The sequence below is a fragment of the Macaca fascicularis genome, chromosome 2 (genome assembly GCF_037993035.2).
Source record: "Macaca fascicularis isolate 582-1 chromosome 2, T2T-MFA8v1.1".
NCBI classification, from domain to species: Eukaryota; Metazoa; Chordata; class Mammalia; order Primates; family Cercopithecidae; genus Macaca; species Macaca fascicularis.
Window position 1 is genome coordinate 136,222,340 of NC_088376.1, and position 23,310 is coordinate 136,245,649.

The 23,310-nt window shown below is 41.5% G+C and overlaps 1 pseudogene; it reads right to left on the minus strand.

Annotated features, from left to right (window-relative positions):
- Nucleotides 1-14,776: 14,776 nt before the first annotated feature.
- LOC102136567 (G patch domain-containing protein 11-like) lies at nt 14,777-15,567 on the minus strand (annotated as a pseudogene).
- Between the last annotated feature and the right edge of the window lie 7,743 nt (nt 15,568-23,310).

Genomic DNA, 23,310 nt, shown 5'->3' on the forward strand with positions numbered 1-23,310 from the left:
ACCAACCTTGTAAGTTAGACCCAAAAAAATTGTCCTAGGAAATAGAATGTAATTTAAAATTTTATCATTTCCACAGATTGACAAAATCATCTTTACCTTGTTATTAGAGGGGTTTTTCCCAAGTTGGTAGTGACATTTGGGACTCTGTCATCACCAACTTATTACTGGAGAGAAGACTATTTTCCTCATCCGTGGTGTTTTGGACAAAGCCCTGGCTAGTCTTAGTCAGGTTGGGCTGTCAGCCTTGAGCTGGTTTCAGATTCTGGGTAGCGATTCTGTCAGCTGCATTGTCTCAGCATGGCCTTCAGTGCTAAAAATTGTCCTTTCTGAGATGCTGAGCTTCTAGGTTTGTTAAAGTGGATCCCTTTAAACATGTTCAATTCCAGGACTTTTTCAATTCCAGGACTACTACCAACCTCTAGTTTTGTTAGGGAGAATTAAGTTTCCCCTTTGCTAAAGCTCCCTAGCCACAGCCTTCCCACCACAGAACACTTGCTGAGCCACAGCTCAAATTTCTCTTGGCCCATGGCTGTTTGTCTCAGCTTGTCAGAGTGGAAATGGGTTACTTGGAGATCAGAGGTTGCACACAAATTGAGATGAGGACACCCACATTGGAAAAGGAAAGGTAATAGCTAGAGCCACACACTTGGCTTTTCATTACCTACCCTATCTGTGGGAAGTTTGGAGGGAGAGGTTATCCAACCTTCAAAAGCCAATCCCTTGTCCTGCCCTACAGGAACTCATATAGAGCCCTGCCACCTCCTGCTCCACAGCTGAAGTTTCTCTCCTTTGCTGACTTCTCCTCTCCTTTCCTTTCTTTCTTTCTTTCTTTCTTTTTTTTTTTTTTTTGAGACAGTTTCATTCTTGTTGCCCAGGCTAGAGTGCAATGGCACGATCTTGGCTTACTGCAACTTCTGCCTCCCGGGTTCAAGTGATACTCCTGCCACAGCCTCTGGTGTAGCTGGGATTACAAGCATGTGCCGCCACGCCTAGCTAATTTTTGTATTATTAGTAGAGATGGGGTTTTACCACATTGGCCAGGCTGGTCTTGAACTCCTGACCTCAGGTGATCTACCCACCTCGGCCTCCCAAAGTGCTGGGATTACAGGTGTGAGCCACTGCATCTAGCCACTTCTTCATTTCTATGGATGCTAGTTTTCTTTATTGTGGGAAGAAACCTCTTTACCCTACTGCCTACTTTTAGCAAACACCTTTTTCTTGCATCTTTTATAGCTCACTATCTCCAGGAGGTTCTGCATTTGTTTCTTCTTAACAAAGTCCTTTTTTATCCCTCTACACTTGCCTGTGTGCCTCATCTTGCATTCCATTGCAGCTGTTACTTTTATCCTCAGAATTACTGACCTTACATTCTGAAATATGATGACCTTACATTCTGAAATATGATGATTTCACAGCTTCTCGGTCCCTCACGTATTCTGATGCTGTCGGCTGACCCTCTTGCATTTTTCTCAACTTAGTGATGTTGGACCCTCTTAATCACCTCTTTGACTTTGCTTTTCTCGCCTTTTCTACCACCTTCTCTTTCTTGTCTGTGTTTTTTTTTTTCTATCTGCATTCAGAGCGTCCATGCCCTCTCTCTCTCTTCAAGGCCCCTTTGATGACAGCCCCCGCTCAGTGACTCTCAGATGCTTATTCTCTTCCTTTCTTTCTCCCCTTCTTTCGGTCTCATTTTAATTGTCCAGCCTATTCCTGGATCCTGATGAAAATGAAGCTTTTCTTTCCTGCAAAGTTGGTGGTGTTTTTCCAGTTTCTTTATCATTATTGGTAGTTACCAATCTCTCCCTGAAGCAAAGAGTCTTTGACTCGTGTGTGAATCGTGACAGTCCTTTTATAATATAGCATAGACTTGGCCAATGCTCCCCATGAATAAAGTTCTGTTCCTGGCCTCTCTCCTTGTTACTCATGACTGGCCTTCTTGCAGTAGCCTCCTGTGAGGAGTCTGTGGCTCTGATCACTCCTTATTCTGTTGGACCTTGATTTGGTGCAAGGAGTAGGAGCCTGAGGCTTTGAGACATCCTGGGTTCAAACCGGGACTCTGCTGCTTAGCAGTTTAAGCTGCACTGGTCTTCTTGTCTCCAAATGGTCAACCTTGACACCTTTGATTTCTTGATAGTGGTAGGAACTCAGCTGCACCTCTTTGAATTTGGAGAGATTTGGATATTGGCTGTTACTTTGACTTGCAGTGGGGCTGAATGCAGTTTTGCTATACTCATGCAGTTGCAGCAACCACCAGTGGAACTGAGTTCAGAACTTAATAACATTGTTGATTCCCAGTCTGCTTCCAGACCAACTTGCTCCTGAGTCTGCTGCATCAGAGCCCAGATTGTGGAGAGCCGAAGGAATTTCCTTTTTCCTGAGGCCATAGATGCAGGATGTTTCCTCCCTAGCATCAACTACTTCCTGGGACCGTAGAACGAGAGATGTGCAAAGTTTCAGAAAAAACTTTACAGCAGAGGTCCTCAGTGGGGCAGTGCTGCCCTCTGGGAGGCGCTTTGGGAATTGGTGGGGTCCTCACAAGGATTGCGGGGCTCTAATGGCATATGATGGGTGGAGACCAGGGATTGCTGATGCCCTGCAATGTGCGGGATAGTTCTACTCAAGAGTGATTGCCAGAAACCCTGTATAGCTCTGAAATGCCCTGCTGGGTGTGCGTATGGGAGAAAAACCTGTGTAATTATCTAGACATTAACTCTTTTTTATATAATAAAAACTTTTTTTTTTTTTTTTACCGTTTGAGTATGTGCTGAGCTTTCCAATAATGCAACCACCAAGAGTTAGCATTTTAGGAAGTTCCGTGGCTCTTGGAAGCTACTTGTATTTTTAGATTGTCAATTCTACATGCCCACCTCAGTCTGCCCTTTTAACAATGACATTTATTATGATTGTACATACAGGTGCAAGTACGTGTCTGCATCATTATGTCTTTCAGTGTGTCTTGTCCCCCATATCTACATATTAAAGTAATATTTTCAATTCCTGTCCTTTTGTTTATTGTGTATATTACAGTTAGGCTATTATATTAATTTTTAAAAAGTACACACATAGGTAGATATTATCTATGAATTTCATTTCAGCCTGGTAAAGAGCTCATGGTTTTGTAAGGAGAGCCACGAGTCAACAGGGCCTATGCTTGCTCAGGGAGGTGTGGGTTTGCTACCATGGCTGAAAGGACAGTGACAAAAATACCCTAATTCATCAACTCCAAGAGGATCATTTCTTCATATTTCAATGATTTTACAATCATGTTCTCTAACTGATGTGCATGTTTAGATGCTGTGACAGAAAATTTACATACCACCTTAAACCATGGTGTTAGAATTAGGGAAATACGTGAATATGAACTTTGTGTCATTTTAAAGTTCCTGATAGTTTAGACTTGTTCATTGTCTTCATCTTTTTTTAAATTTCAGACTCTTTTTTCCCTCTTTCCGGCAAATATGTGTATTTTTAGGGCTCTGTACATTTGCCAAATTAATCTAAGCTGCAATGGATTTAGGTCGCATGTTACTTTTAGGTGGAGAGGCAGTATGGCATATGGTTAAGAATATAGAGGCCGCAGCCACATGGCCTGGGTGGACATCCTGGTTCTACCTCTTAGTAGCTGTGTGACTTGGGGACCATTGTCCCCATCAGTGGATAACAAAACCCACTGAAGAAGTTGGAGGAGAGTGAGGGTTAGCTACTTACCTATACTGTCTCTACCAGGGTATACTGTATGACAAAGTGGCCTCAGATAAAATCCCATCACTCACACAGAGATTCGTTAGCCAAATAGTCACGAACAGACAGATAACGGTGCGTACCCTTTTTTCTGCAAGTGTGAGACGCTCTCAGCGCTCTGTGATTTTTAGCTGTTTTGGCTAGCACCTTTCATGCAAGACTGACTTGAGACTCTCCTGCAGTTAGCATTAGGCAGCCAGAAATCCTCCTACCACAATGGACAGACACAGGACCATTTAGGGATTGAGATTTGGCTGCCATTCCAGAGGGTGCACATCACAGGTCTTGCTAGATTCTTACACCTTGATGAAGAGAGAAGGATATCCCCCAAATGTTTTACTTTAATGTTGCCTGCCAAGAGTACTTCTTGAACATTCATTATGCCATTTATTTTTTATTTTTTTATTTTTATTTTTTGAGACAGAGTTTTGCTCTTGTTGCCCAGACTGGAGTGCAATGGCATGACCTTGGCTCACTGTAACCTCTGCCTTCCAGGTTCAAGCGATTCTCCTCCCTGAGCCTCCTGAGTAACTGGGATTATAGGCATGTGCCTCTATGCCTGGTTAATTTTGTATTTTTAGTAGAGATGGGGTTTTGCCAACCATTTCACCAGTAAGAACCTGTTCTGACATTCACTATGCTAATTAGCCCAACCTTGAGTGTTGATGGCATTATAGATAACAGAAACTTTGTCGCAGACACCTCTGGGGCAATGGTCCTTCTGATATGACATTAAACCACTCTTTTTGTTTTTTGAGATGGTGTCTCACTCTGTCACCCAGGCTGGAGTGCAATGGCTCTCACTGCAAGCTCTGCCTCCCAGGTTCAAGCAATTCTCCCGCCTCAGCCTCCTGAGTAGCTGAGACTACAGTCATGTGCCACCAAGTCTGGCTAATTTTTGTATTTTTAGTAGAGACAGGCTTTCACTGTGTTGGCCAGGCTGGTCTGGAACTCCTGACCTTGTGATCTGCCTGCCTCAGGTCTCCCAAAGTGCCAGGATTACAGGTGTGAGCCACCACGCCCTGCCACCACTCTTGAGTGTTCTTTTTTTATGAAAACAACCAATTGGCCTTAGAGTTAAAGGTTGGACTAGCCAGCACATGCTTAGCCTCACAGTGTGTATATAAAAGCATTTGAAAGTAAATTCCTTGTACCAGTACCTCTTTGGGCTGTTAACGATGTTCCTGTGAGTTACTTTATGTAATGTGTTTATAATATCATCTAATATTAAGTGCTATATAAGTATGTGGTATCATTATTATTGTAAGTGCTTTGATCTATCTTAAGAGCATGCGGTTTTATATGGTCATGTTATTTTTCCCACCAAATATCTGGTCTCCCATGTAACGTACCAAAAGGAAGTTGGTGCGATTGATCCTCATTATTTGTGGATTGTGTATTTGTAAAGTCATCTACTTGCTAGATTTTATTCATAATCCCCAAACCAATACTCAAGGGGCTTTCACAGGCATTTGTGGACATTGCACAGAGTGGTGACATTTGAGTCACCTGATATACATGCTCCCAGCTGAGGTGGAACGATGTGACACTCTCCCTTCTCATTTCAGCTCTCATGCTGTCAACAACATCTCTCTCACGGTCTATTTAGAGCTGTTTTTCACATTGTTGCGTTTTTTTCTTGGTGACTTCACTGTTTACAATGGGTCCCCAAGCATAGTGCTGAAATGCTGTCCAGTGTTTCCGACTTCATCTGGTTACTGGAAGGAGCAAGTGGCACAAGCAACTACCACACTTGGCAAGAGTAGGTGGTTCCTGCCTTGCTTAGTGCAGTGGCCCTGCCCAGGACAACAGTGGCCCAAGGGATGTCAGGTTGCATGACTATTTTGAGCCTGCATGCAGGAAGGCTACAATGTGTCTTACACAGAAAATATGTGTGTTAGATAAACTTCATTCCAGCATGAATTTTAGTGCTCTTGACTGTGAGTTCAATGTCAATTAATCAATTGTTTATATTAAATAACATGTATCGAAACAGAAACCACATAGAAAACAGGTTATGTATTGATTTGTTGATGAAAATATTATGAACAGAAGCTTGCATAAACCTAACCTTATATTTTCCCTAGGAGCAGTGGTTCAGTAGTCACTAATTCAGTGTTTGCAATGGCTTTATAGAACATAACTATCATGAATAAGGAGAATCAACTGTACTTACTTCTTAAGGCCTTCTTTTCGATGCTATCACTCTGCAATTGTTCAAGAACCTCAGGGGCAGAACTGGCTACATAATTTGTGGGGCTTAGTGCCAAGTGAAAATGCAAGACCCTTGTTGAAAAATTAAGACTTTTGCTGGGTGCTATGGCTTACACTTGTAATCTCAGCACTTTGGGAGGCCGAGGCGGGCAGATCACCTGAGGTCAAGAGTTTGAGACCAGCCTCGTCCAACATGGTGAAACCCTGTCTCCACTAAAAATACAAAAATTAGCCAAGTGTGGTAGCAGGTGCCTGTAATCCTAGCTACTTAGGAGGCTGAGGCAAGAAAATTGCTTGAACCTGGGAGGCGGAGGTTGCTGTGAGCTGAGATTGCGCCACTGCACTCCAGCCTGGGCGATAGAGTGAGACTCCATCTCAAATAAATAAATAAATAAATAAATAAATAAATAAATAAATAAAATTAAAATTAAGACTTTCAAGATGAGCATTAAACCAAGCCTGTGGGCCCTCTGTGGTTGCACATGTCACATGCCTATAAAGACAGCCCTGAATTCTGGGGTTAGTCAGTCTGAGAGACCATCTCTAAGCACCAGGCTGGGAGAGAGGGGAGAATCGGCTGTGCCTACACAGCTATTGCTTCTGGTGGCCAGTGATGTTGTAGTTGAAGGTGAAGGCTGTGTATTTCAATAGATGCTACTTAGCCACAGTGCAGTGGTGCCCTTGCTTGCCCAGGCCCCACCCAGGTTGCCATGCTCCTATTGCTGGAGTTCCCACCACATGACCAGTGACTTCTCCCCAAATTACGAACACTATGAAAGGGCCAGCTCTTGGTAGAGCATGGAATGCTCACCCAGATGCCTACCATGGTTTTGAAGCTTTATTCAGGCAACTTTGGTGGCAGAACTCACCTAGTCCATCCAAATTCATCCTGATGAGTTGCTCCAACTTTAATTTTCGGAGACTAGAATTTGGGATCACCAATATTTTTACCCAGGAGTTTCCTAGAGCTTGATGTTAATTTGACTTTTCTCATTCTAGAGGTCTATGTAGCAAGGTGGAGGACAGCTCTGCTAACTCAGAGGACCAGTAGGCTCATCCCCTTAAAGTGCAAATACCTATTAACCATGTCTGCATAATGCGCAGGCTACTTACGTGCCCTGACATAGAATAATGACAATTTTCTGGGTCTGCTTTGGAAAAGCAGTAACAGTGATAGCATGAAGATCATATATGTGGTTTGGCCTGTATCTTGTTCCATTCTGGCCATAACAAAATACATAAACAGGGTGGCTTCTAGACAAAAGTTATTTATTTTTTTACAGTTCTAGAGGCTGAGAAGTCCAAGATCAGGATGGTCAGATTCTGGGGAGGACCCTTTTCCAGGCTGCAGATGGCTGCTTTCTGGTTCCTCATACAGTGAAAGGAGTGAAGGAGCCACCCCCCCCCCCGCCCCCACTCTGCCCCCAGCCTCCTTGATAAGGCACTAATCCCATGCGTGAAGGTTCCACCCTCATGACCTAATCCACCTCTCCAAAGGCCACACCTCTTAATATCATCACTCTGGGGGTGAGAATTTCAGCATATGAATTTCGGGAGAATGACACAAACATTCAGACCATAGCAGCTTGCAAAGATATTTTTGTAAATATTCAAACTAGTTGCTAACATTTAAATCAGGAAATTTCACAAATTTCATGGCAGGCTCTCTGGGAAAAAAAATTCTATTATTTTTTTTTTTTTTGATAACATTAGGCTTCCATTCCCATGTCCTCCATTGCCTGGAGCTGGATAGCAGCTCCCTCTTTACATGAAACATGAGCTGTCCTCTTCCACAGCCCCCACCTGTCCATTCCTCCCACTCACCTGCCTGGTTTGTGTGAGCAGGGCTGATATCGATGGCTGACAGGGCCTGCTCTGAGCCCACTGGGCCCAGGTGGTTCCAGTTGTTAAATATTTTGACTATCTCCCCTGCTTGGAGCCATTTGAGTTGCTAACCTTGCTCCACAAAGAAGCAGCTGTCAGCTCCTTGCTAAAAAATAAATTTAAATTCTGACTCCAGGGTCATTCTGTTACACTGATTAATCTGTTAGATTGTCAGTATTTGCCACCATTTCATTTGTGGGAAGCAGAGCTTCTAGATTGAGTCTAAGAGGAATTCAGAAAGTCTGGCCACGTCTGTGCTGATGGAGTGGGTGCCCTGGAAAGCCAATTTGCATGAGGGCTGAGGCCCCTCCTGGGGGACAATTCATCCTGATGAAATGGGAGAACTAGGTGCGGAGAGCCTGGCCTTGTCAGAGAAAGCTCAGTTGTCAGATAATGGCATGGTGTCTGACACCTGATTTCTCCCAGCTCCTATTGGCTTCTCTGTAGCCTTAGAGCACAGGGCAACAGGTAGGGAAGGAAGAGTTTTTCTCTACAAACTCTGGGGTATCTCTCTGACAGAGCTGGACATAAAAGAGATAAAGAGACATTCTTCCCTCATTACACCACAGACAACCCACCTGTGTTTTATTCTACACACTATGAGCACACCTGTTATGTTATTGGCAGGGCCTGGCAGACACTTTAGTGCTGTTGGAGAAGATGTGTGGGCCCCTGTTGATGGTTTTAGGTCCTATTTAACCTCCCCCCACACCCTTCCATGTCCTTAACTTGTTGGAAACAGACACAGGAGGCAAATGGGCTCAGATTAAATGGAGCATGTGGCAGGACAGTTATACTGGCTGTAATTTTCTTAAAATACTTTGGTATAGATGATGTGCATATGTGTGAAGTTAAGTTTAATATGTACCCTGGGAGTGTAGGTTAACATTTGAAGCATTCGTAGTCTGTTTACCTATTACTACGTAGAAATCCACCCTAACATTTGGTAGGTTAGAAAGCAATATGTGAATCTCTCTCATGGTTCTGTGGTTGAATGGTCTCAGCTGGGCAGTTCTCAGAGTCTTTCATGTGCTTGCAGCCTGATGGCAGCAGGGGCTGGAGGCATCTGAAGGCTCATCTGCCTGGATATCCAAGATGATTTCTTTCCTCATGTGTCCAGTGCTTGGGCTGGGATGGCTGGAACAATGAGACTAGCTGGGCATCTCTTTCTCCATGTGGTCTCCCTATGGGGCTAGCTTGGGCTTCCTCACATTATGGTGATCTCAGGGAGCCAGACTTCCAAGAGAGCATTCCAGGAGACCCATGCCAAGGCTTCAAGGCTTCTTATCACTTAGCCCTGGAAGTCACGTGACATCACATCTTCTGCCACCAATGCTAACTGTGATGGTGGACTTTATGTATCAAACTGGCTAGGCTGCAGTACCCAGATAGTTGTTCAAGCATTATTCTAGATGTTTCTGTGAAGGTGTCTTTTAAAGATGAGATTAACATTTACATCAGACTTTCAGAGTAAGCAGATGGCCCTCTCTAGTGAGGGTGGGCCTCATCCAATTAGTTGAAGGCCTTAAAAGAGAAAAAGGACTGTTCTCCCTTGAGGAAGAGGGAATTCTGCCCATTGACTGCCTTTGAACATGAATGACGGCGTTTCTCCCCTGAGTCTCCAGTCTGCCGGTCTGCCCCATAGAAGTGACTTGTCAGCCTCCCCAGTTTCATGAGCCAATTCCTTAAAATCCCTCCCTGCCTTTCTCTCTCTCTGTTTCTCTATCTCTATTTCTATTTCTATCTATCTATATCCTATTGGCCTAGTTTCAGAGGGAGGGGAATTAGATTTCCAAATAGAGGAGCATAAAAAAATGTTCAGCCAGCTCTAATCCATCATAATTCTCATCTGAAATTCCCACTGTCTGGGTAATTAGCTGGGATTTGAAAGAGCCTAAATAGGACTCCACCTTCCAGAGGTGGCTTCAAATATCTCGATCTGAAATCTCCAGTGAGGGGTTTTTATTTGCATAAGGGATGTGTAGAAATAATAATTTTCACCAGATGAGTGATTGGTTAAAAATATTTGCTTGCCAGAAAGACTCTGCAGGCATCACCACCTTTGAGTCAAGGAGGTTTAAGACCCCGGCCAGGAAAATATGACAGCACAAACTGAAGGTTAGAAGGTCACTTAGCTCTGTGTCCTCCAGTTCTCAGAGGCACCTGTTGTTTGATCCAACTAAAAGGGAGTTGATTACAAATGAATGAAATTCTCTTGAAATGTTCTTATTGGAGAGCCCAAGGATAGAAAACAAGATGTCTCTGAGTTTACAGAACAGGTTGCATGATTATTTTGAGCCCACATGCTCTAAGAAACGATTACACAAACAGAAAATTTGGTCTAAGACTTGTTTTTGTTCTAACATGCTACATAGCAGTGAGCTATGGGGAAGGAGCCACTTAGCTCCCAGCTACCTCTAAAGGTTGGCTGTGACCAATATTACCTCCTTGTTCCAAATCTGATAATGTTGAGCAGCCCTATGGGCTTAGGTGAGTTGGCAACAGAGCTTCTCTGTCTCACATAGACCTTGGGATTCACGTGACTTTGCTTTGCATATTTAGTTGCAGGCTAACGAACTGGAACTGGGAAATTGGAAGCTTGGCTAGGCTGGCCTGCAGCAGGCCCTACTTCATCTGATTACTGGAAGGAGCAAGTGGCACAAGCAACCACCATGCTTGGCAAGAGTAGGTGGCTCCTGCTGTCCTTGCTTAGTGCAGTGGCCCTGCCCAGGACAAAGGTGGCCCAAGAAATGTCAGCTGGGCTCATCTCACCAATCATATTCATTACTCCTCCTTCCAAGGGGAGGAGCAGGGAAGAGCTGAAGGGGGTCACTCTACTGCTGTTCCCTTCCAGGGAATAGGGAAGAAACCTCCTGTTGGAAATAAGAGAATAGAGGAAGGGATACCCCAGCAAGGGTATTTAAGACTCTTGCTGATAATCCTAGATACAGCTGCAGAGACAATGATGGAATCCTGTAGGGGCGGTGTGGACATGAACCACTGACATTGAGGATATTATTGTGACGCTGTCCTCACACTGGTGATGGCTGAGGAGAGCCCTATTTTATCCACATGCATTAGTTGTTTCCTGATGGAGACATGAAGCTCAGGTCTGACATTCCCTGTGAACTGCCCTTTCTTCAGCCACTTTGCACCAGTACAGTTCTCTGACCATGGTGGGATCTAAATAAGTATTTGTTGAGTTAATGAGCCCAGCAATAAGAGGCCAGGGCAGGCAATGGGTCTGGTATGAACATTAGGGAGGTTCTTGGTATGTAATTTTACAAACTTGAATGATGTGCAGAGAAACAACCTCCTTTTAAATGAAAGCTGACTTGTGGACTTCTAGGGTGGATTTACCATTTTAATTTAATTTTTTTTGTATGTTAAGGTATTTATTTTGAATTTCAGAAACTACAGTATTTTTGATTTTTAATTAAGAAAAGACATTTTAGAATTTCTAGATAGGACTTTGAAAATAAACATAGCACAATATACATAAAAGTAAATGACATTGCATTAAATTTTACATTGTTTTGCAGTTTCAAATTTCATATGACTGTTCTAAAACAAATTTTAAAATTCTTTTCAATGTTTTGCTTCCCTCGGTGTTCATTATTGCCTACTTATAAAGTCATAAAAGGCCGAAAAATAAGTTTTTACTCATATTGAAAACCTGATTTTTTTTTTTTTCCTTAAAATGGGGGTCTCTCACTATGTTGCCCAGGGTGGTCTCAAACTCCTAGGCTCAAGGGATTCCCCACCTCAGCCCGCTGAGTAGCTAGGACAATAGGCCTGTATGGCCACACCCAGCTGAAAACCTGTTTTTTTTTTTTTTTTTTTTTTTTTTTTTTTTTTTTTGAGACAGAGTCTGGCTCTCTCACCAGGCTGGAGTGTTGTGGCATGATCTTGATTCACTGCAGCCTCTGCCTCCCTGGTTCAAGCGATTCTCCTGCCTCAGCCTCCTGAGTAGCTAGGACTACAGGCGCACAACACCACGCCTAGATAATTTTTGTATTTTAAGTAGAGAGACGGGGTTTCACCATGTTGACTAGGATAGTCTTGTTCTCTTGACCTCGTGATCTACCCGCCTCGGCCTCCCAAAGTGCTAGGATTACAGGAGTGAGCCACCGCACCTGACCGAAAGCCTATATTTTTATCCTCTGATGGACAAGAACGGAGGGGTATCTCCCACTCTCTAAGCTGGTCCAGTTCTAGTCCTAGGCCTGTAAATGTAGATCACAATCCTGATGAAGTCATGGGTTCCATCAGTGTTATTCTGGCATTCTTAGCATAATTGTCATGAACATATTTAAAATATTTTAGGCCACTGAGCAGGTGTAGGTTGTCCCCATAGTCAGTAAGAGGAGAAAGGCCATTTCCTGTCTAACTTGATTCCACCTGAAATTATCCATTTGACTTTGGGACTTGACTGAATGTTGGTATGTTGGCTGAAATGACACCAAAATATTGACTGTAATGGCAAGGGTAAAATGTACTCCTCTGTTTTATTAAGAGATACTAATATAATTTTTAATATATACATATATTTTGAGACAGGGTCTTGCTCTGTCACCCAGGCTAGAGTGCAGCAGCATGATCTCAGCTCATGGCAACCTCTGCCTCCCAGGTTCAAGCAATTCTCATGCCTCAGCCTTCTGAATAGATGGATTACAGGTGCGTGCCACCACGCCCAGCTAATTTTTGTATTTTTAGTAGAGAGGGGGTTTCACCATGTTGGACATGCTGGTCTCAAACTGCTGGCTTCAAGTGATCTGCCTGCCTTGGCCTCCTCAAGTGCCAGGATTATAGGAGTGAACCACTGTGCTTGGCCAATTTTATAATTTTTTTTTAAACAAAAAAATTAAACAATAGCATCCAACCATATATACTTAAATATTTTATATATATATATATATTTACATTCATAAAAATAATGATTAGTTTTCTGGATGAAGAACTGAGGCCCCAGAGTTAACTAGATCAGTGGCTCAAGCTAGGCTGCATTTTAGAATCAAGGGCAGTGATATCCAAGTCACAGTGACCAGTGGCATCAGAATCTCTTGGGGTGGGATCCTTTTATTACTATTTTGTAAAGGTCCCCAAGTTAAACTTGAAAAGTGAATTAGGTCATATTAGGTCAGAGATTAATACAAGTTATACTACTGATTATCTTACCCTAGCAAGTATAGGTTAGTTTTTGTGATTTTCTTACGGATGCTGTTTCTAATAAAAGAAGAGATTGATCTCTTGCTCAATGCAACTAAAAGGTGAGCTATAAAATCACACAGGTGATCACAACTCTACCCAAAGAACAGTGGCGCACCATACTTAATCTCAGCGCTAGTTCTTATCCTCAGGTGCTTGTCATTCATTCTTGGGACTTCAAAATAAATATAGATATAGATATCCAGGAACCGCCTTAGACTAGATAAGTCAACATCAATCATGAGGAGAGATACCTGAGCATATGAACTTTTAAAAAGATTCATGATTTTGATGCCTCACCCTGGACGGAACCCTCTCATAGTATGCCACACGGTATGTCCTTAGCTGTATTCAGTAAAATTACAGGCAAGCAGATTCCAGTTTAAGAGAAGACAATGAAAATAATTTAGAGCTACCAAGTAAGAATGGGTTTTTTTTGTTGTTTTGTTTTTGTTTTTGTTTTTTCTGAGATGGAGTCTTGCTCTGTCGCTAGGCAGGAGTGCAGTGGCACGATTTTGGCTCACTGCAACCTCCGCCTACCCGGTTCAAGTGATTCTCCTGCCTCAGCCTCCCGAGTAGCTGGGACTACAGGCGTGAGCCACCATGCCCAGCTAATTTTTGTATTTTTAGTAGAGATGGGGTTTCATCATGTTGGCCTGGATGGTCTTGATCCCTTGACCTCGTGATTCGCCCACCTCTGCCTCCAAAAGTGCTGGGATTGTAGGTGTGAGCCAGTGCGCCCTGCCTGGAATGGTTTTAAAGCAGTGAGCTCTCTGTGGCTGGAAGAATAAAAGCAAAGGTTGAATTATCACTCGCTGGGAATGCTATCAAGGGGTTTCAGTAAGTACTTGGATCACATGATATTTGAATTTCCTCACAATTCTTAAGTTTCTATAGCCAAAACTTCCAACAGATCACATTTAATGGATATAGATATTGTCATGAAAACTCATGATTTTACCAGAAATTATCACGGTTATTTTGTCTGTAAAATGGATTAGAATTTAGTAGTACTGGTGGAACATTGCCTCTGACATCAGTCTTATTGAGGGGAATACGTTTCCCCTCCTCTTCATGCTTGGATGGAGGGAAGGGAAATTCTCCTTGCTCCTTCAAAGCGAGAAGTGTAGGAAAAAGCTCCCTGAACCCTCATTAATTCCTTCCCAACAGAGAACTGTCTCATCCTATGGGTGATACAAGAAGGAACTGAGCATGTGTGGTCCAGCCCTTGGTGGACCTTGAAAGTTAACTGGTCTCAGGATGCAAAGATGGGCTCTGCCCCAACAAGGCAGAGGCTCACAGTTCTTTCCAATCAGGGAGAAATATTAGTGTCTGATTGGAGAAAAATGCAGCCTTCTCTATTTCAGCTTGTTCACTGATAAAGTGGATATTTTTCTCTTCCTCTGACTCCCATTTCCTATTTCTCAACTTGTTCCAAAGTGAAGAGGGGAACAAGAGAGTTCCTGTTGGTGTCCTTAAACCCCTCACCTATCACAATACAGCAATAAACGGTAACTGTCCATCTCTATGATACTTGTGTTCTGAAATGGTATTACATTATTTTTTCAAGTCAGTGAACTCTCATATTCTAAAGAATAAAAAGAACAAAACATTATATAAAATCCCTCTTTCTTTACTGGCATAAAAAATTTGGGATTTCTAACTACTGAATTGTCTGTCCCTAAGAAATAATAACATTTTTCAATTTTCCAGTTTATTGGGAATAATCTTAGTCATGACCTGCAGAAGTTAGTCCTGGACAATCTGGAGAGGGGTCTTCGTTATCTTTGTAGACTGTTCCAAACCAAATACAATACAGAAGTTCTTCTCTTAAATAACTAGTCAATATTTGTAATTTTTCCAGTACACTTAAATCTTCACTCTTATATTCATCTTCATCCCATTCTTTTTCTTCTTTATCTTCTTCAAGCCTCTTCTTCAAGCCTCAAACAACCGTGCTTCCCTGGGAACCTGAATATTTTTCTGGGTGTCCAATTGTTGACAGACTTACTGGTTTCTTCTGAGATCTCCTTCTAGCTTCATTTCATCTTGCCTATTTTTAAGTTGCATTCGAAACTGTTCTGCAGCTTTTTCTTCAGCTTGGTTATTCATGTGAATCTTTTTTCTGTAGCTTTCTAATTTTTCCTCTGCTTTCCATTTTAATGATGCCTCATGACCAAATGCCACTTTTCCCTGTTTTGATACTGAGAGGAATCGGTTCAACAATACCACTCCCACTCTCACCAAGTGCCTGACCACTTTTATAGCCCATCTTTTGGAGCAAGGCAAACCCTTTGTTTTCACAGCCTAGTGCATTCTTCAACCCATTGTCACGTCTTTCTTGTTCTTCTTTTAAACTCTTCTGCCTGAGTTTCAAATTAGCTTCCTGTTGCTTTTCTTCTTTTCAATGGGCTTCTCAGATTTGCCTTAGCATTTGCAAGCCTGGTCTGATATCCTCTTGGACATTAATGAAGGAATCAGACATTAGTCCTCTTCTTCTGCCATGTTCAACTTCACATGGCTATAGTATTTGACAGTTCTCTACTCGCCCTGGTTCAGCTCCGGGGAGTGTGTGCTGGGCATGCACCCACCGACCAGTGTTGGACTTCCGGGCCTCGGCTCCCTACCATTTTTATCATTTCTTAAATTCTCAGAATTGGAGAACTAGGTGTGGTGGATATTTTCTCTTTGTCCCTCTAACCTATGCTATGTTCCCTCCTTCCACTCTGCTCTATGTCCTGGGAGGCTGACCTGTCTGAACCTTATCAGTGGGCTCCCTTGTCTTTTGGCATCTGACTGGGTTCAGCTCATGGGGAGCCCAGACTGTGAAGTCAGGGCATTAATTTTCCACTTTACCCTTTACCTATAGGTCTCAGCTTCTAACAGGATGTCCTCTCTATAGAATCTGTGCCCCATCTCCATCTCTGCACCCCCCTTCTCCTCCTTCCCTCTCTGTGTCTCCCTCAACCCCCAACATGCTTCATCCTTATTTTGCCCCTTTAGGACTTTGGTAATTGTCTTTCCTTTCACCCTCCTTACACTTTTATTATAACTAGTATCTATTTAAAATTCTCCTTAAATTACTTAACCTGAGTATGTATCTCTTTCCTGCCTGGACCCCAACCCATATTTTAGGTCAGTGGTTTTAAACTGGGGGTGATTTTATCCCCCAGGAAACATTTAGTAATGTCTAGAGACACTGTTTTGTTTTGTTTGTTTTAAATTTTATTTTAGGTTCAGGGGTACATGGGCAGGTAAACTGCATGTTGGATGGGTTTGGTACACAGATCATTTTATCACTTAGGTAATAAGAATATTATACAATAGGTTGTTTTTCAGTCCTCTCCCTCCTTCCACCCTTCACTCTCAAGCAAGCCCTGGTGTCTGCTGTTCCCTTCTTTGTGTCCATATGTGCTCACTGTTTAGCTCCCACTTATAAGAGAGAACATGTGGTATTTTGTTTTCTATTCCTGTTAGTTCACTTAGTATAATGACTTCCAGCTCCACCTATGTTGCTGCAAAGGGCATAATCTTGTTCTTTTTTATGGCTGCATGGTGTTCCATGGTGTATATGTACCACATTTTCTTTATCTAGCCTACTATTGATAGGCACCTAAGTTGATTCCGTATCTTTGCTATTTTGGACAGTGCTGCAATGATCATATGAGTGCAATTGTCTTTATGGTGGAATGATTTATAGTCCTTTTGATATACAACCAATACTGGGATTGCTGGGGTGGAATGGTAATTCTGCTTTGAGTTCTTTGAGAAATCACAAAACTGCTTTCCACAGTGGCTGAACTAACTTACATTCCTACCAGTAGTGTATAAACATTCCTTTTTTTCCAAAACCTTGCCAGCATCTATTATTTTTTTGACTTTTTAATACTAATCATTCTGACTGGTGTGAGCTAGTATCTCATTGCAGTTTTGATTTGTGTTTCTTTAATGATTAGTGATGTTGAACATTTTTTCATGTGCTTGTTGGCCACATGTATGTTGTCTTTTGTGAAGTGTCTATTCATGTAGAGACCCTGTTGATGGTCACAACTGGAGGTGGTTTGGGGATGTTTGCTACTGGCATCTAGTGGGTAGAGGGCAGGGATGCTACTAAATCCTGCAATGCACAGAACAGTCCCCTACAACAGACAGTTATCCAGCCCAAATGTCAGTGATGCTGAGGTTGGGAAGCCCCACTTTAGATGTTCACTCACATCTGCTATCACATCACAACCATAAAATCAACACATGTTTACAAACTGCATATAAATAAGAACCACTGAAATTCAAAGTTACAATGTTAACTGAAAGTTAAGGATGGAGTTATTTTGCTGAAATTAAATCACTGCTCACAATACAAGTGTGGCCCTGACTGCTTTGGTGCTGGTTGTTTTTCATTTTGTTGTATCTAAACTCCGTATGCTGGAGGATAACTCACTTCTCTTAGTATGTCTCTCTACAAAAGCTACCAGAAAAGTATAAAATGGTTGTTCCTAGGGCATGCAGCAGGATTTTGTTGGCTTTTACTTTGCACCAATTTAGACTTTATCTAAAGTCTACCATTATTATTTTTCTCATTAACCCATATCAATTGAAGCTATGTTCATTGGTGCCAATATGTTCATAAATGCAATTGCAAAGGACATGGGGTCCTATGGCCCTATGGCAATACTTAGTCCTTCAGATATTTTTTAAGCTATCATAAAAATTAAGGCAGGATATTTAAATAAAATATGGAAGACTCACAGAAACTTAAGAATCTATCCTTGGAGTCCTGTGAGAAAAACACTGTTCTGGTGTTTGATGGAAAACGGGAGTAGCCCCTAGTTTCTCCCCATGGTTGGTGATGGAAATGCAGAAAGCTTCCACTGTGGACAGAAGGTTTTGATAATGGGCAAATAGAGCTTTCTTCTTGGTTGTAATTTTTTTTAATGCCTCAAAGATAAAGAAAGCTCTTTCTAATAAAATCTTTATCCCCAAGCGGTACACAGCAGGGGGTTCTTACGTATTCCAATCAACATGTTTTCCTTTCTCAGCTATGGCTTTCTAGATGAACTTCCCTTGTAATAGGAAGGAAGATAGCAACATGAGGTTTTTCTCTGCATGAGAAAGATTTGTTGAGTTTCCTCCTTTTTCCCCTGGCTGGGGAGGTGTGTAAGCTTCTAAAGGCTGAGGAGTTTTCTCTGTACAGACCCGCTTTGCCGAGGGCTGTATTCCAAATTCCATGAGGACAATACAAACCTTATTCCTCTATCTAATAATGCATTCAACTGACCATATCAATCACAAAATCTTGTGTTGCTTTTTATTTTGTTCAAGTGTTAGCACCTTTTGCAAATCTAAAACAATTATGAAACCATTTAAAAACAATAATGCTTAAATGCAAATACTTAAATGTTATTAAACTGTTAGCATCTTGCTGAATTATTTCCTTATGGTTAATTACTTCATTTCTTTATAGCCAGCCATGATGGATTGCCAGTTAGGGTTGTTTCCTACTTTGTAAGAAAATATAGTTACATGCTTTGAAATTGCTCTGGATACCCACAACAACTTTCAAAATAGTCTCATAGCAATTTTTTGTTTTTTATGGGGGGCCCTTCATTTTAATTGGTTTTTATTTTTAAATAAATATTTAGCTACCGTGATTTTGATGAAAAGCTCTTTACTGGCTTAATGAAGGATTTTTATGGATCTATATAATATCAGTGTCTTAATTACTACAAATGGATAATAAACCCTTTTTCATAGATGAGAATGGGAAACACACAGAGTGAACACCATTAGGAACAATTGGATTTTCACTTGATAATTCAGTTAAAAAAAAAAATGTAAATACTGCAAATAACAGCCCAAGGGGGAGTCTCTGCAGCTCCACCAGAAACCATAGAGCATAACTAATTCTTACAGAGATTTTCTCTGTGTTTTTCAGGCTGTGACAAAAGCAAAATATAAATTCATGCAGGGAATGAAATAGTTGTTCATTTGGTGGGTGCTAATTAATTTCTCTCTGTTCACTGGAGACCTTTAATTCCTCATCATAAAAGGTTCTTGAATTTAGGAAGATACCCAGAGAGGAATATATGGCTCTAGGCAAGTAGCCGCAGTATACCAGGAGTACTGAAGATTCTTAAGATGTGTGTATGATTTTAAGGAATTGACTTGGTTTTAGAAACTCACTTCTTGCTCATTCATATTGGCCCATGTCTGGTTAGCAAAAGGCCAATCACAAAATAGTCTCAGAAAGGTAGTAGTTTCACTACTTCACATAAGAAAATGAAGAGCTGTTTAGTAGATCTTGCAAGAGTTACTGAAATATCTCACTCTTAATAATTTCCTAAGCAGAGATTTTCAAACTAGAGTGTGTCCAAAAACGTTCTGAAAATGAGGTAAAATGCAGATTTGGGGGCTCTGCTCTTTGATAGTGATTCAGTAGTTTTGGGTAGAGTCCAGGGATTTTTGGTGACTACCACACATATGGAAACACATTTTGAAAACACTGGTTTGTTTTGGTAGATTAAATATTCCCCTTGGCATTACTCCTCTTCTTTTCTTTTTATTGTTTTTCTACTATATAAAAGTACTTAATTTTTCCCACCCCCTAGTCAGGTGGGCCCAAATTTGGAATATGAAAGTCTGCTTATGTGTAGAAGCATGTTTTTCCCTCTTCTTGGCCATCCAGTGTGTTCAGAGACTTTATATTATAGTATCCCAGAGATCATTCTAGAAATGGAATGATAACTGTTTGCAAAAAGTGACTCATACATTGAGTACCTAACTGTATCTCTACCTTTTTCATAGGTCTGGCTTGAATTGAGGTAGGGGGCCTAAAGACTCTAGGGTCTATATTTGAAGAAAGATTGTGTTCCCAGCTCCAAAAACTTATTTTGTAGGCTTTTTCTTGTAAGATTTGGGGCCTGTGTTTACAATGACATTTGATTAAAGATAAAGTTTAAAGATTTAATTGGGATTTAGCATCTATTTCCAATAGCATAAAGCATTTCCTTTGCCTGTACTTTGCTTGCCTCTGTACCCTACCCCCATTTAAAAATTCTCAATGTTCTATAGTGCCTCATTTATTTTCAAACGAACTGATTGCAAAACCAGAACATTTTCTTTTTCTACTTCAATTCCAGAATTTATGAAGTTGTCCTATTTTTCCCACCTCATAATTGACCTCATAAGATCAAAAATCAAAAATTTTGATTCAAAAAGTAACGCATTTTGAATTCTTAAAAGATCAAGAAAGTACAAAGGAGAAAATGAACATCGTTCAGTTCTACTTCCCTCAGATAATTCAGTTAATATTTTGGCACAGTTGACTCTTAATTTTCCAAACTTAGATTTTGTTCAAGAGCTTACATCACTCCGTTAGAACGTTTTTGACAACATCTGATCTATATAGCCACACTTTGCCTTTCTTTTGGAGTACCTCTTAAGAGGAGAAAGAACTGTGGAGTTCTTAGAGATGCCCCCAAGGCCTTATAACAATTCTGTTGCTGACTCCTTTCCAACTTGGTTCTCTCTCCTCATCCTTTTGGAAGTTTTATGAGATCCAATTTGGGACTAGTATAATAAATCATCTCCTCCCCCTCTTCTCTCTCCCTCTCTCTTCCCTCCCCCTTTTTTCTTCTGTTTCCTACCCGCCCCTCCTCCTCCTTCCTCTTTTTCCTTCTCCCCCTCCTTCTTCCTCCTCCTTCCCTCTCCCTCTCCTCTTCTTTTTGCTTCTCTTTCTTCCTCCTTCTCCTGCTTCTCCTCCTCACATCTTTTCTCAGCTGGCCCTGTCTGGATGAAAACAACCCTTCCCATGGGACTCTCATCCATCAATACCCACGTGACACACTAGTGATGTGGATTTTTCTCTCTGTTGTGACTGCTGTAATTTGATATTTGCCATGCCAATAGCCACCACATGTTTTCTTTTAGTTAAATGACATTTATTTGACATCCTTTGTCACATGAGTAATCTTTATCCTATGCAGTCCATCTATCTTCTTTTGGCGGCATTTTTTGTTCGAATAATAGCAGTGGCATATATCCGCCAGTTATGGAACACTTTCAGCGTGCCAGGTGCTGGGGTGAGTAAATATATTTACTCACATAATCCTTGCATCTCTTTCTGAGGTCAATGGGGGCATCATGATTTAACAGGTGAGACACTGAGGCTCATAGCGTTAAGGAATTTGCCTTACTGTGGCAGAGCTGGGATTCCACCCCTGGTCTCCTGGATGCTAAAGTCAGTGAATTAACAAAATGTCCTCCCCAAAATTGAAGGAGCTTTAGAAAATGGCATTAAGATATCTGCCAGTTGAGTGACCCCATAGAACAGAAAAGGTTTATTCTGCCAGGAGTTTCAGTGCAATGAAAAGACTCCCATGGAATCTCAAGAGGTCCAAGTTCTAATGGAGTTATTCTCAAGGTCCTACCAACCCAGTCTCTCACGCTCAAGGCATCCCAGACTTTAGGTCCACCCCGGAGGCTTTGTCTATGTTCAGTGATGCCTACGGCTCTAATTTGGCATCTTGAACAAAGCCCTTGGAGGATTCAGACAGTGAAGGGCTTCTTGTTACAATCACAAGCAGTCTTACTTAGGAACTGTTGTCTGACTGAGCCAGGAAGCAGATAAGATGGTGTAGATTGTGAAAATACTCCATTTGTCTGGGGTTGGACTGGACTTGGGATGACAGCTGGTGAAATGGGACCTGCTGTATTTCTCATATAGAAAGAGAATAAATCTTTAGGCAAAGGGAAGGTGGAAATCTGGCTTGGAGTCTGGGAAGTCCATCCTAGAAGAGAGGAGGTGGTCACCAATGGCATCCCAGTGTAAGCTCTACTAAGTGACCCTTAAAACCTGTCAGACCCTGGCTGGGCGTGGGGACATGGTGGCTCACACCTGTAATCCCAGCACTTTGGGAGGCTGTGGAGGATGGATCACGAGGTCAGGAGTTCAAGACCAGCCTGGCCAAGATGGTGAACCCTCATCTCTACTAAGAAAATACAAAAAATCAGCTGGGTGTGGCAGTGGATGCCTGTAATCCCAGCTACTCGGGAGGCTGAGGCAGGAGAATTGCTTGAACCCGGGAGGAAGAGGTTGCAGTGAGCTGAGATCGTGCCACTGCACGCTAGCCTGGGCGACAGAGTGAGACTCCATCTCAAAAAAACCAAAAAAACAAAAAAACAAAAAAACCCCCAAACAACCAAACAAACAACAAAACCTGTCAGACTCAAATTTAATTTTAGTCAAATTTAGGAGAGAATTTCTTGAGGAAAATAAAATCAAGAATTTCAACTCTTGTTTTCATTGTTTGGAGGCTGATCATGAGGGGGGAATAAACAAGATGATTTTCCTCTTCAATAAAGATTTACCTGCAGGAGAGACCTCCTATATTTGACCCCTCCCTTCTCTATACAACAAAATTATTTTCAGGAACAATTACGAAATGAGACAAAGGATAGAAATGGACAAAAAGGATATTCAGTATAAATTTTCTTTTATCAACTTTATGTATGGTCATGCTATTAAAAAATAAAGATAAATGTTACTGCACCAAAATGGAAAAAAGTAATGAACTAAAGCTTGATTATATTAATGTGTTTTTTTTTAAATGGGGAGAATCTTTATGTGGATATTCTTTTGCAGTAATAGATACAGTTTTTCTTTTTAAAGCTTCTGCAAATCTGTCAAGTACTTCCAAAAAGTGGATCTTCACATATGCAGGTTTAGTAGATGGTATAGCCAGTTTTGGCAAACTATCTTTGCTCATGATTGGTCACAGAACAGTTATTAATTTTAATTTTAAAACATTTCTTTCACACATAGCAACAGATACACAAATACTTGGGAAAAGTCTTAAATATAAGGCTAAATTTGGCAATGATTCATAAAAATATTGTTTCACCACACGTTCTAGAATTCACAACATTGCCCATGTCTTTGTTTATTCAGGATGGGTTTTAGGGGATTTCAAATGTCTTTGCACTTGAAAAAATTTAAACACAAACACTCCAAGTGGTCATGCTGAATGACACAATTGAATGAACTCGAATTCTGTTTCTTGGTCTTTAGAACCACTGTGTTGTCTTTGTCTTTATTCTGGAGCTTCTGGGTAAACACAGAAGTATGTTGTCCTCTGAGGATTGGAAATAGGAACTGTGACCACAGTAAGCTCACACTATTGGGAACTTTTTTTGGGGGGGGGACAGAGTCTTGCTGTTTCACCCAGCTGGAATGCAGCGGCGCGATCTTGGCTTACTGCAACCTCC